Below are 14056 nucleotides of genomic sequence, written 5' to 3'. Positions count from 1 at the left end.
CTGGGTGCTCTGAGGACTGGGCAATGCCTCCCTAGAGCTGGGCCCGAAGGCGTGGAGGGCAAGGTGCACCGCGGCGGATTTCTCGGCGTTTCCTCAGCCTTGGCCACGGCCGTGGGTGTTCGAAACATGTAAATCCATTCCTACCTCCGAGGCCTGGCCCTGGGCGCCGGCGCACTCGCTGCCGCGCTCTGGGTGCTCTGAGGACTGGGCAATGCCTCCCTAGAGCTGGGCCCGAAGGCGTGGAGGGCAAGGTGCACCGCGGCGGATTTCTCGGCGTTTCCTCAGCCTTGGCCACGGCCGTGGGTGTTCGAAACATGTAAATCAAAGGTAACGATGGCGCAAGCAGGACGAAGCAGAGCAGAGGTCAGCCCTGGAGATAGGCACAGGTACGTCCGGGGGAGGCAGCCTTGAGGCAGAGTCCCGAGGCCGCCTGTGCACGGCGACCTGGCCGGCCGCCCTGCCAATGCAGCTGGCGAGCGGCTGCATGAATGCAGGGGCCGGGGGGGCGGGTGGGGGGGGCGGCGACCCAGAGCTGCCACGGGCCGGGCCGCATATTGCCACGCCACTCCAGTGGGACAGCCTGTGGCCCTGCCGGGCCCTGTGCGGAGCAAGGAGGCGTGCCCTCGAGGGCCTGGGCCGCTTTCTGTCCTTGAGGGGGGTTGTGTGTCTGACGCCGCTCGGAGACCCATTTGCTGAGACAGGGACTTTGCAGGTAACTGCACATCAGCACCCCCAATTTACAGATGAAGAAACGGAGCCCGGTGGGGGCCCGTGAGCTGACTTGTGTGTTTGTGTGCGTGTATGTGTGTGTGAGCCAACATAACTGTACGGCGTTACCAATGGCGGTGTTTACTAAGTAATCACTTTAGAACCTACCTCTTTCAAAGAAAGGTTTGTCATTGGTTTTGCGATTTATCAGCGCCTAAACGCACCTCTTCCTTGTTTTGTTTCATTCAGAGCAACTCCCTCTGTTGATGGGAGTACTGGGAAGTTTTTGAGGGTGCGTGTCTTTAGCAGGTCAGGAGAGCTGCTTTAAGGCAAACTTTCCACACGGCGCAGCTTGGAAACGCGGCAGCCTTCCCTCGACAGCCCAGAGGCTCGGCGGGGGCGGAGTGCGCTCAGCGGCTGTTTTCCAGGAGGAGCGGCTGAGCCCTGGCACCCGCGCCCGGCCCTGCAGCCCCTGGCCGGGGACCCCCGTCGGCCGTGGCCGGAGAGTCAGTCACCGAGCTGCCCTCTGCTTTCCGAGGATGAGATCTCGCGCTTCGTTTGGGTCGAATTTGGGCGTTTAAGGCAGAACGTAAACTCACAGCCTGAACGGGATTTTGGTGACGTGGCGAGCCCAGGTACTGCCCGCTGCGGAAGCGGGCTCGGCCGTCCCCGCTGGCGGGCTCGGCTTCCCGCTTGGGACAGCCAGGCGCCGCCCGCCCGTCCCTGGCCAGGTGACAGGGATGGCCCGCCTCGGCGCTTCCACTGCTGAGCCCCGGCCGACCGGGGTTCCAGCCCGCGAAGGTCGGCCCCGCCCACTCTGGCCGCGGTCGGAGTCTCCGGGCGCCAGAGCGCAGCGCGGCGCTCGCCGCGGCCCCTTTAAGGAGCGGCGCTGCGGTAACCCGAGCCCGCAGTCCCGGCGGGCGGCGGCGGCAGCTGCACTCGGGACGGCGCCCGCCCGCTGAGCATCTCCGGCCGCTCTGCCCGGCGCCAGCCCTCCGCCCGCCCGGAGCACCAGGCGCCCGGGACCGGCCGCGCGCAGCCGCCGCGCGCACCCGAGCGGCTCCGGCCGCGGCACAGGTGACGCGGTTTGCAGGGCCCGGGTTGGAGCGCGGGGAACGGGCGGCCAAGGCTCCGCGGGCTGGGCGTCCCGAGAGCGCGGGGCGAGTGGTTCCAGCAGGTGCGCGTGGCGGCGCAGCATCTCGGCCCGCGGGCCGCGCAGGCGGGGTGCCGGCCCGCCGCCCCACGTCTCCGGGCGTCCCGCTCCTGCTCCCGGGCTCTCTGGGTGCCTACGGGTCTCAGACGCAGGGGTGGGCGTTTGGGCGTCGCCGAAAGCTTTCCGGAGGCCGGCACCCAGGCGCATCAAGTGGGTGAGTGCCCTATCCCAGCTCCCCTGAATAAGACAAGCAGCTGCTGTGCGCCCCGCGGCGCTCCGGAGGGTCCTGCTTTTAGCCACCGAGTCCGAAGAGCCCAGTGCAAAGGGACCGGGCGCAGAGTCCCGCTGACACCAGGCTCTCTGTCCAGCGCTGCCCTGGCGCCCCGGCAGGCCGGCTAAGCTGCGTGCCCACCTCGCTGTACCCAGCGGTGAGATGGGATCCCCGAGTGCCAGCCTTGCCCTGCCGCCCGCGGAGTTGTCTGAGGTCGCGAGAGGGTCGCTTTGCTGGTCAGTGCCGACCCAGCTGCGCCCATCTGAGCGCTGGTGCCGTGCACGTACGTATCCCCTGGACAGTCTTTAAATGAGTCGGATACCCGTTGGGGACAAGACAGGAAAGTTTGTGTGGACATTCGGAGCTGAAGTGTGAGGTAGGAAGAGGGCTGCCATCTTGGTGGACCGGTGCCCCAGCCGCACGTGGAGGGGGAGAGAGGGTGGCAGGCTGTGCCTGTGAGTGACACGTGGTCGGGGGCACACAGCACGGATGGAGCAGAACGCGGCTTCCCCCGGGGCGGCCCGTCGAACTGGCGCGAGGAGAACTCCGTTTCTCTTTGGAGGGGCTCTGGGTGAAGCAGAGTTTTCCTCTTGTTTGTCTTTTAATTGTGCGGCTGAAACCGAATGAGAAACATGCATTTCTGCCACCTAGAAAACCGGAGGCAGTGCCCTGAGGAGCCAAGGATTTGGGTGTTTGCCCTCAGGGGGCCCCGCAGGGGGGGGCGCTCTGCGTCGGAGGCGCTGTACCCCACTCCCTGCAAGTCCTTTGGCCACGCCACCTCTCTCCAGGGTTCGCGTCGGCCCTGTGTGACCTGGCGCGTGGGGAGCGTGACCTGGCCCCGGCCGCTCAGCCCAGCACAGTTGTTTAGACGCCGAGGCATCCTGTGTCCCTGCGCCTCCCTTCTGGCCTTGGGATGGACGTCGGTTTATTGGTTTTTTTTAACAAACGTCGCGCCTGTGGAGGTGCCTGGGAACGGCGGTGGTCGCGGGGCGGACGCTTCACAGCCAGCTCCAAAGGCGCGGGGTCTTCTGATCGGCCGAGGAGTGCGGACGCGGGAGTCAGCCTGCCTGTCCCTGCGTTTTCTGGAATCTCCCCTGGAGAGAGATTCCTTCGATTGCCACAGCAGAGGGAGGCCTCGGGAGCAGGAGCCGTGGGGACTCCAGGTCAGAGCCGGCCTGCAGTCGGGAGCGCCCCAGCGGAGGCGTGGGGAGGAGCCCGTGTGACTTGGGAGGGGACGGCAGGCTGCCCCCCCGCCCCGCCCCCGGGCAGGCACCAGAGGTGCTGGCGGAGCCCTGGGCCGTGTGGCACTGGCGCCCTGGCCTGACCTGCCCTTCAGAGCCTGGCGCAGCTGTCCTGCAGCTCTACAGCTGCGCCCCCCCCGGCCCCCCAAAGCCACCCTCCCTGGAGGGGAGGCAGCCGAGCAGCTGACTCCCAAGAAACCGCTGGGCCTCAGCCTCTCCCGCACGCTCTTCTCAAATGACTGTGCCCTGCCCTGCAGACGGGGATCCGTTTTGCTCCGATATCTCAGCTGGGCTGAGAAAAGTCAAATGAACAGTCCACAAGAAGATACGGAAAACAAGGTTTTCTGTGGAGGAAGATAATGAATTAATTGTCCTGTGGGTGGCTGGGCGGGGGAGCTGGGTGCCCGCGTCCTCGTCCTGGGTGGGAGCCCTCGGGTCCCCGCGGGCTCTGTGAGAAGCAGCAGGAGCGGGCGGTGTGGATGGCGGTGAGGGCCCGTTCTCAGGCGGGGCCTGCGGGACAAGCTGGAGTCACCCGGCACAGGTGTCGGGCACCGGGCGCGGCACAGCAGGGGCGCGGCGCCCCGGGCTAGGGAGGCGAGTCTGGTAAGGATGTCGGAGGCATTTCCAGAGTGGCTTTGCTGGCAGCGTTCCGGGTCGAGAGGAGAGGTGGCTCGCACGGAAGCGGTCCCCCCGTCCCACGGTCAGTGCTGGGCGGACGGTCGGCGTGCAGCCCCAGTTCCCGGACTGGGGAAGGCGGCATGGATAATCGCGAGGTGTCATTTGTTTTGCTCTGTTTTGTTTTGTTGCTGAGGCCAGGGGTCAGTCCAGGGAGAAGCCAGTCCCGCGGCTACGGGGGGATCAGCCGGTGGGCCCTGGGGAGAGGCCGAGGCCCACGGAGGCAGCTGGACATGTGGCCAGAGCCCCAGCCGCACGAGGAAGGGAGTCCGAGCAGAAGGGCCCGCAGCTGGGGGCGTGCCCGCGGGGCGGCGCTGCAGACCTTCCCTGAGGGCCGCGCAGCATCCCGCCCACCTGTGCCGGGTACGCGCGGCGCGCGCGCGCGGTCCGCAGGGCAGTGCACGCGCTGGCTGCGCTTTCGTCCCATCTTCTGTTTCGGCTCTGTGTTCTGAACTGGTCAGCTGTTCCGGGGTCACAGCCCATTGTCTGGAAACCATGTGTCCCGTGGGTGGAGCCACGGGTGTGGGGCGCAGCCTGGGCGTCAGGCCGGACGGAGGGCCGCGGGTGCGGGGAACACGGATGGACCCGCGCGCACCCGCGCCGGTCGGTGTGTCTTACCCGGCGTCTGGGGGTGTGGGGCCCACGCTAGGGAAAGGCAGCGGGCCAGGCAGAGGCAGAAAGGGTGCCCACCACGCTCTGCACGTCAGAACAAAACCGAGGGAAGGGGAAGCGTGGAGGGGCGCACGCGCATGCAGCCGGGGAAGGGCTGGGAAGCTGCGTCTTCAGGGCCGCGGATTCCTCCTGGCGGTTAAAGGAGATGCAGAGGCCACAGAACATGGTGGCCAGCGGGTTCGGGAGCAGAGTGGCGGTGGGCAGCCCGCGTCCCCCTGCCAGCTCTGAGGAGTTTGTGCAGAGGGTGCCGATGGAAGGTGCGGTTTCCAAAGCCCATTTGCTGATCAGACTCATTAGGAGTTGGCTGCCTGCCTCACAGAGAATTGGAAAAGGATTCTTATTACATTTTATAAAAGGGCTGGGCAATCAGGACTTCCTTAGACATCTGTTTCAAGACCGACAATCAAACTGGAATCATCACTCCTAGGCTCTGGGATTGCCAAAAGAGCTTTTTGGAGACACGGGTGCGGCTGCACTCAGCAGCCCTGAGCGATCCTGGCATCTGTGCGCTGGGCTTAATCAACGGCCCCATCTCTCTGCAGGCCTCTGGTTTCCTCTCTGTAACAATTCCCGTCACCCCGCACACCGAGCGCACACACCGGTGGGCGAGAACCACCAAGCCTTCAGCAAGATGTGCGGGTACCAGAGTTCTCCCGCTGCCGGGGGACTGCTGGCCTTCGCCAGCCGCGGGCGCCCTCCCGGGCTCCGGCCGTGGGCTCCTGCCGTGGGCCCACCCTGGCCTTGCCTGCTGATCTCAACAGAGTGGCCGTGCTTTCCCAGTTTGGCCTGAGCTCTCCTAGGCTGTCTGGAGCCTAACTCACGCTTTCAGTCCTGGTTTCCCGGAGGCCCCCTCGAGCCCTGCACCGGACGGTGTCCACCTGTCTCGTCCTAGGGCGCCCTCCCTGGGCCCTGGCCCGTGCTTGGCTGGCGTTCGCTGTGTCTGGCCGCGGGCGCCCCGGACAGAGCTGGGCGTCGATGGGCTTGTGCACGGGTTTGACCTAGTTTTTAAGTTCCGGGTTTATGGAGAAACTATCTTGTCAAGTTAATTTAATGAGCTTTCTCCAAATAGGCCTTAAAACCTTTTAAGAAGTATAGTTTGAAGGTATAGAAAATGTCTCCCCATCTGGTCTCCATTTACTTGGTGGAATAAGAGGAGGAAGCACTTGACATCTGATGAAAATTGAGAACGAATCAATCAACCCTCTGGACAAAGTGTTACATTTTAGGGTCATAAGCCTCCAAACTCATCTCCCTCAGTTAATGTGGTTTGCGCTAAGACATTTAAAAATAGTGAGGCAATTATAGTGAGACGCTTTGTAATTTGTCACGTGCTATTTCAAGGACTTACAAAGACCGCAGCTGTGCTCCGGTTGAGAAACATTTTTGCCTTTTTTGGGTTTTACACACCGGCCCGAGCGTTACCAGACCGGCGGGAGGACCCGGGAAGGGAGGACGGTGGGGCGGGAGCCCGGCGGAGGCCGCCTGCCGAGCACGTCGGGAGCGCCCCGGCTTCGTGGCGCGGGACTGAACCCGCGAGGCCACAGGCGCTTCTGGGGACTTGGCCGTGCTTTATGGCCTCGCGTCTCTAAGTGTTTCCTGTGATGTTTTTAAGTGGCCTCACGACCAGAGCTTCCGGTCAGGATGGCGGCGTAGACAGACACAGGTCCCACGCCCTCCCACAGCCACATCCACATGATGGCTAAACTGCAGAACAGCCGTCATGCAGAATGGCCTGGAACCTGACTGAGTGGAGGTCCTACCGCGACAGAACCAGAGGAGAAGCCACACCGAAACCGGTAGGAGGCGCAGAGATGCGGACGGCGTGGGCCCCAGGCCCGCCGTGGTGGCCAACGTTTGGAAGCGGAGCCTCGGCTGCGGAGGTCCACCCTGAGGAGCGGAGGGTCCCGGCCCTGCGACAGGCCCCGCAGCCCAGGATTCCAGTGCAGAGAAGTCCCGTAACTTCTGGCTGTAAAAGCCAGTGGCGATTGTGCCTGAGAGAGTCAGAGGCTTCCCGAGTCCCAGGCAGCGCCCCTTAAAGGGCCCGCGCAGGCCGACTGGACTCACTCCCTCTGAGCTCCGATGCCAGGGCAGCAGCTTGAAAGGCACCGGGACAGACGGGGAGGGACCGAACTGCCCGGCATCGGGTCGGCGCCTGACTGAGCTGGGGGGCCGCTGTCTCCCAGGCAGAAGTGCTGGCACTGTTCCCTCGCTGAGCCCTGCCCCTGCACAGCCAGCAGGCGGGCGCCGGATCTGAGACCCCACCCGCCTGGCTCACACTGTTCCCCGGCGCTGGCGATGCCCTGAGTTTCCCACCCAACTTGCGGGCCCACGCAAGCTGCTTCCAGCGGCTTTTCCCCATGAACGGCCTGTCTCGGCTCAGGCTTCAGATTTTCCTAAAACTTCTCAAACAAGCAGCATCCGCCGCAGCGTCCCCGCACCTCTTGCTGAGTGGCCCCAGGCCCAGCACTAGAAGCAGCCACCTTGGTTCACAGCTCGGCCTCCCCGGGGCACCGCCGAGCCCGGCACAAGCGGCAGCCACCCGCAGATTGCCGCGTAGCTCGTGCCGGGTGGCTCCGGGGCAGAACACAGGAGGCAGCTCGCCGCCCCCCCCCCCGCCCCGCACCTTCCTGGAAGCCCCGGAGCCAGAGCGTCCGGGGGGCAGACTCAGGCCTCCCCGAAGCACTGCCCGCCTCCTCTGCAGCAACACACTCAAGGGGCGACTCAGCGGCCTCCGGAGCCCCGGCGAAGTAAGTCCGGCTCCGTGGGGAGGGACCCCGCACAAGTGACCCTCTGTGGTGGCCGGGGGTCACAGCCAGTCCTTGCAGCTGAGTGGCCAAGAGATAGGTCCCTCCTAGTGATGTGCCAGCAGCGATCAAGGTCCAACTGCAACCGGAGGGTGCACTCAGCCCTCACGGGGGACACTCCTGGAGTGCTCGGCCTGGGTGATCGGGGAGACTGTGCCTCTGGACCCCGCAGGACACTTACTGAACAGGGCCACCCTGCCCAGACAGGGAGACATGTCTAACACGGAAACCAACTCTGGGAGGCGGCCAAAACGAGGGGACAAAGACACATGGGCCAAAGGAGAGGACAGAACAAAACTCCAGAGAAAGAACTAAATAAGATGGAGACAAGCAGCCGACCAGATGCAGAGTTGAAAACACCGGTTATGAGGGTGCTCGATGAACTTGGGGGAAGAGTCGATGAACTTAGCGAGAACTTCAGCAAGGAGGCAGGAACCGTAAGAGAAGAACCGGTCAGAAATGAAGGCTGCATCAACGGAAGTGAAGAATTTATTACAGGAAGTTTAGAGTAGACGAACTCAAGAGCCCAAAGTCAGGGACTTGGAATAGAAGAAAACACACACAGAACAGCAGAAAGAGAAAAGAATAAAAAACAGCGAGGGCAGTGACAGGGGCCCCGGGCGGACTGCGGGCGCACGCACATTCGCATCGCGGGGGTGCCAGGCGGGGAGAGAAGGACATTGAAAACGTATTGGAAAAAATAGTGACAGGAAACTTCCCTAACTTGCCATACAAGTCCAGGAAGCACAGAGTCCCAGACAAGATGAAGCTGAAGAGACCGAAACCAAGACACATAATTAAAATGCAAAAGGTTAAAGGCGAAGAGGGAATCTTTTTTTGTAAAATCCTCACCCGAGGATATGTTTTTATTGATTTTGGGAGGTGGAGGGGGAGGGGAAAGAGAGAGAAACATCCGTTGGTTGCCTCCTACACATACTCCAACAGGAGACTGAACCCATAACCTAGATATGTGTCCTGACGGGGAATCGAATGCGTAGCCCTATGGTGCCCAGGATGACGCTCCAAACAAACAAGTCACCCAGCCAAGGACGACAAAGAGAGAATCTTAAAAGCAGCAAGAGAAAGGCAGTTAGTTACCTGCAAGGGAGCTCCCATAAGACTGTCTGCCGATTTCTCAACAGAAACTTTGCAGGCAGGAGGGACTGGTCGCAAGTATTCAAAGGGGTGAAAAGCAGGGACCTACAACCCAGATCACTCTGCGCAGCAAAGCTGTCCTTTACAGTCGAAGGACCGATCAAGAACTTTCCAGACAAGAAAAAGCTAAAGGAGTTCCTCATCACCAAACCATTATTATATGAAATGGTAAAGGAACCTTTAAGGAGAAGATAAAAAAAACAACCAAACAATAAAATGGCAACAAATTCATATCTAGCAACAATTGAATCTAAAAAATAAATAAGCAGAACAGAAACAGACTCCCAGATGTGGAGAGTGGACCCATGGTTGTCGGATCGGGGGGCCCGGCGGGGAGCCGGGTGAAGGGTGAGGGGTCGGGGAGCACACGTGGGCAGCCACAGAGCAGCGCGGGGCGGGAAGCACAGCCTGGGGCGTCCGGTCAGTGGGAGTCTGTGCGTCGGGTCAGATGGCCCGCGATGTCACGGCACCGCGGCTTAGTAACTTATGTGACGTCTGATCCCTGGGGTGTGTCCCTGCAACCGATACAACGGCGTGTATCAGCTGGGACTGAGATTTTTAAGAAGTGATTTAAAATAAAACATCACCGCCTTCATAAGCCGTGAGAGTGGAGCTGCGCCCGCGTGTTGAAGCGCCTCCCTGCCGGGGCCTCTGCGAGCTGCAGGGAGCTCCCCGTCCGTGCGTCCTTCCCCACGCACGTGCGTTCGCTCTGAGGGTAAAGGGAGGAAGAGCATGCTGCTCACTTTATAATTCAGGCAGTGCTGAATTATACGTAGCGCTGTGCACATGTGCCTCTTCTCCCATTTAATTCCCCAAAGATTCGTTCAGCAGTACAAGCACAACGAGAGACCACAGGGATGTCAGAGTGGGGCCACGCGCAGGCTCCCTCGTGAGGGAGGGACCCTGCTGGCGTAGGGACGAGGCACACATGCGGAGTGCGCCGTCTTCGATTTTGTCTGTCCCCTGCCTTGCTGCGCGGCCAGGCTGGGATGCCGCACTATGACAAGGCGACGTCAAGGCAGGGTACAGAGAGAAGTGTGTCCGAGCGAAATCCAGGGGGCAGGGCCGCGCGTCGGCCGCTAGCGCGCCCTGCTTCTTCCCGGAGGTGCTGGCGGTGACCGTCGCCGGCGGTAAGAGGAGCAGAAGAGAAGCCAACGCGGGGAGCCCGTCTAGTCCGGGTTCCGGGCGGCGAGAGAACCGCCTCCCCTGGGTTTTCATCCGGGAGACGCTGCGTTTGCAGCGGCCGGCATCGTCCATGTGCCCCACATCGCGGCCCGGCCGCCCTTGCACCTGAGGCCGCTTCGCATCGCGCCCCTCGGAGCTCGGCAGGTGTCGTGCCCCCACCTGCTCTCTGAAGGGTCACCCGGCTGAGACGTACGCTCATGGGTTCAGTGCGGAGATGGCCTCACAAGGACCTGAAGGGCTACGAGACCGATGACAACAGTGACCTCACGCTGTTCCTGGGCACTTCCTCTGCCGGGCAGCACAGAATATGTCGCTCCGGCGGGATTGCCACGAGCGGAACCCACTGCCTGGGGAGGTGAGGCTTGCGGCTGCCCCGCCAGGGAGTGAGGGTGTCCAAGGTGGCCTTCGTGCCTTAGAACTGCAGCAAGAGCTGAGCGAAATGTTTTCCCGAAAGAACCCCAACTCTGCACTTGGTCCATATGGAAAATACGGGACCTGCCTGCACGGGGGAGCTCCGCGGGTCTGAAAGGGCCCCGGCCACCCTTCCAAGGAGTCTCGAGAGCACCTCCAAGCTGAAGTTCGTTAGCGGTTGTGGACCGTGAGAGCATTAGCGGCACGTCGGGATCTGCAAGCTGGGTAGCTTGGCGCAATCCCAGAGACCCGGGAAGAGGGACTGAGCCCTCACGCCCTCGTTCGTCAACCTCTGGCCTCGGGGACACCGCCTCGGACACCCAAGTCCAAGGGCCACGCGTAGGTTCTCTCGCAGGACTTTGCCTGAACTGAAACAGGAGGTTGGCAGTGAATATTAAACCGGAGGTCACCTGGAGCCACCTCGCCCTGCCAGCCTGTTAATAGTGCTTCGAAGAAACACGTCCATGCGGTTAGATTCTTTGGCTACGGCACGGCGTCAAACCCGACGCTGAGTCGCGTTCAGGGGCACCGCGCTCGCGGGAGGCAGTGCCGCGGGAGGCAGGGCGGGGCGGGAGGTCAGTCGAGGGGCCGCCGGCCCCGCTGCCGGGTCACGGGCGGGGGCGAGGTGCGGCGAGCGGCGGGCACACGCTTCGGGTCGGGCTGTCCGGTCCCTCCGAGCCGGCGCCGTCGGGAGCGGGGCAGCCTGTCCTGGTCAGGACGGGATGCCACAATAAGCGCGCTCCTCTGTGGACTGGTGTTTTCATCGGTTGCTCCATAACAAACCACCCCCAAATCGAGTGGCTTAAAACAATGGCCTGTTATTTCTCATGGCTCCGCGGGTGGCCGGGCAGCTACTCAGCGGGTTGGAGGCCCGCCCACGGGGCTGCCTCCCGCTGGAGGGTCAGCTGGGCAGGAAGGCCCCCATGGCTTGCCAGCAGGGCTGGTCGTTGGTGTTGAGTGTCACCTGTCAGCTGGGCAGCCTCAGCGCTCCGTGTGGCCTCCTGTCCTGCAGGACTAGGCAGGTGGCAGTCTCCCGGGTGACACCCAGGAGAGTGACAGGCAGGTGCCAAAGGTCTCGAAGGCCTAACTGGGCTCCAGAAGCCTCCCAGCCCATCCTCCAGCACATGGTCTGTCAGCAGGGGGCAAGGCCAGCCCAGGTCCCTGGGGACGGAGGCAGGGCCCCACCCGGGGACGGCAGCAGCGGCCGTGTCCTGCTGTGAAGCAGCTTGCGGCCATTCCAGGATTGATCGCGGTGGCCAGGGCGCTCGGGGCGCTGACGCACATGTGCAGCGAACTTCTGACGCCCCTCGTGGCTCCGAGAGGTCCCGCGCCCCTTGCCCAGGGCCGTGTGATGGGGACGGGGACAAGGCCGTGATTCCTGGTCTCGCTCCCACTGCACAGACCTTGTCTGAGAGCAGGACCCGAGGAGAGATTCACTCGGTTTTCTTAGTCCCTCAAACCCACCGCCTCTCGTGTGGGGAGCAGGCAGGCGCACAGCCCTCCTTCGGCCACGCCGCCGCGGCCAGGGGGCTCCTCCGTCGGCAGTGTGAGGGTGAGAAGGCCCTCTCTGTCCCCCCGGGTCCCCTTAGGCTCTGACTTCCCCAGGGGGTTCCGTCAGGCGGCTGGGCCGAGGTCCTTCCCACAAGGTCCCTCGGTGGTTGAGATGAGGTGCGGTTCCAGGCGGAGGCACAGCTCGTCAGGGACGCCTGGCCTTCCGCGTGGGCAGAAGGTCACTCGGGATGGCGGCAGGGCCGGCGGACATCCGCGAAGCACGGCGGGACCGCTGGATGGGAGGACGTGGCGGGGAGGCTGGGATGCCAGCTAGTGAGGACGGGGAGGAGGGCGGCGCCGCCGACCGTCCGACGGCGGACACGAGTGCGTCTGGCCTCTCCGCACTCGGCTCGGAGAGCAGCCTGCGGTCCAGCCGGTGAAACCGCCTGGTGGGCGGGGCGGGGGCGGGGACGCACAAACACCGCTGTGTTCGGAGCAGGCGGGGCGCGGGGAGAGTCCCTCGGTGGCCGCGGCTCTGGGAACGGGAGGGCCGGCTGGCGCCGGGGGCGTGTCCGACTGCCGTCTGCGCCCTGGCCTCGTGCTGGTGCCGGCGCTGCGGGCGGACGTGTGTGAGCGCGGCCCTGCCTTTGCCGTGGGCCTGAGCCTCTCCGAGTCCTGAGCATCATTTGGTTTTACCAGTTTTCACCGTTTTCTTGCCTGATTCAGTGAGCGGACAGAGGCCTTTCCTTCCTACCGGAAGCCTGGGTTCCCGGGGCAGTTTGTGAAACTCCTGGCTTCGTCCTCGACCGAGGAAGACAGTGGCCACTCGCTGAGAAGCAAAGCTGGGAGGGCGATTTAATCGGCTCGTGTTGGCTGAGCCTCTGAGTGGAAGCCACAGCTCGATTACGTGGGGCCCTTCGGGTTTCAGTGAAACCAATTTTGCAAAGGGATTCAGCGAGTCCCCCATAGACCCCAGGGAACAGGGAGCGGGGTCTGCGGAAAACACGGGGTGCCCGGGAGAACAGAGACTTCGTGAAAACTAGCTCTTTAAGGAAGGCTGAATTTCCAAAGGGCGTACCTCTTAAAAACAGTTTGTAAAACGGATAAGGTTGCCTAATTCTTGCTGTGCTTTATAGCGTAACTTTTAGCGACCATCTGGGAAAGAGGGGCTCACCCTACATGTTGAGGTCCCGCAGGAGTAAAGGAGCGGCCGGCGCCCGGCCGCCCCCCCAGGGCCAGCAGGGAGCGTGCAGGCTCTCGGGGTGGCCCTGCCTCGCGCCTGAGGTCCCCCCGCTGCCCGTCGGGCCCTGTTTCCGGGCCGCTGCGCGCTCTTCTGGTGCCTGACTTTACCTGCTTCGTCTGCCGGATGCCACGGTCTCCACATCCTCCTCCTGTGTCTCACTTAGAAAATCATAACCACGTGTAATTTATGGACACGACGTCCTTTTATGTATTATTTGGTTGATGTTAATCTGAAAGACCACACATCGAAACCCTTAATACGCAATAAATATATTTTTAAAAAGGTAGACGAGCAATAAGGGTAGTGGATCTCAGAGAGGAGGATGGTAATACCGGCATTTTAGCCGAGCGCACGGCCCAGGAAAAAGGAGGGCAGAGTTCGTCGCTGGACGCGCGTCCGTGGGAAGTGCCCGTGAGGGGCTGAGCGCGGGCGTGAGAGGAGGGGGAGGCGGCTTCTGCTGACCCATTTCTTGTCCCTCTGAGCTCGGCTCTGTCCCAGGAGCGGCAGGAGAGCGGCTGTGTTGGCCGCAGCCAACGCTTTCCTGGACTGTTTCAGTCTCAGCATCGCTAAGATTTTGAGGAGCCAACTAGCGTTCAGCCCCAGGAGACAGAAAACTTCCTTTGAATGTGCACATGTGCATGCCATTCCGTTCAACTAACTCTGTCCTGAAAACCCGAAGCTCTTTTATAAAGATCTTTTATTAGAGATGAAAAGCTGGGAAGACTTTTTTGATCCAAGGATATGCGGGATCGCCGAGGTTTTAAAAGTTCAGTAGCAATTTAAGCAGCACCAGTGGTATGGTTATTTTCCCAGACGGTATTCTTCTTCTTAAGATTTAAATTGTGTTTTCAATGTTGTTTGTTCTGTACTGTAAAATTAGTTTTTATTACTCAGTTATTTTTTTTTTTTGTTTTGCTACTGCAGACAATGTTAGTTCTATTACAACTTTTGGCTTAATTGTTTCCTAGAAATTATCTAACCAATTCTCATTTTACAAATGAGGACATTGAGGCATAGAGAAATCAGGCAATTTGTCCTAAGTTTAGT

The 14056-nt window shown here is 61.8% G+C and overlaps 1 protein-coding gene across 4 annotated transcripts in view; it reads left to right on the top strand.

Moving 5' to 3' along the window:
- Window positions 1–258: 258 nt before the first annotated feature.
- The window catches only part of TLCD4 (TLC domain containing 4), a 29548-nt gene continuing 15750 nt past the window's right edge, over window positions 259–14056 (top strand). Inside the window, exon 1 of one of the 4 annotated variants that reach the window (XM_054565032.1) lies at window positions 259–386. The gene's annotated coding sequence lies outside the window, so the exon portion shown is untranslated. The other 3 variants (XM_054565030.1, XM_054565031.1, XM_054565033.1) reach the window with 3 other exon arrangements.

Source organism: Pteronotus mesoamericanus, unplaced genomic scaffold, assembly GCF_021234165.1.
Source record: "Pteronotus mesoamericanus isolate MK-2021 breed Mesoamerican mustached bat unplaced genomic scaffold, CSHL_Meso_final scaffold_99, whole genome shotgun sequence".
NCBI classification, from domain to species: domain Eukaryota; kingdom Metazoa; phylum Chordata; class Mammalia; order Chiroptera; family Mormoopidae; genus Pteronotus; species Pteronotus mesoamericanus.
The sequence above is the reverse complement of the archived record's forward strand: the minus strand, read 5'-3'. Positions and strand labels throughout refer to the sequence as shown.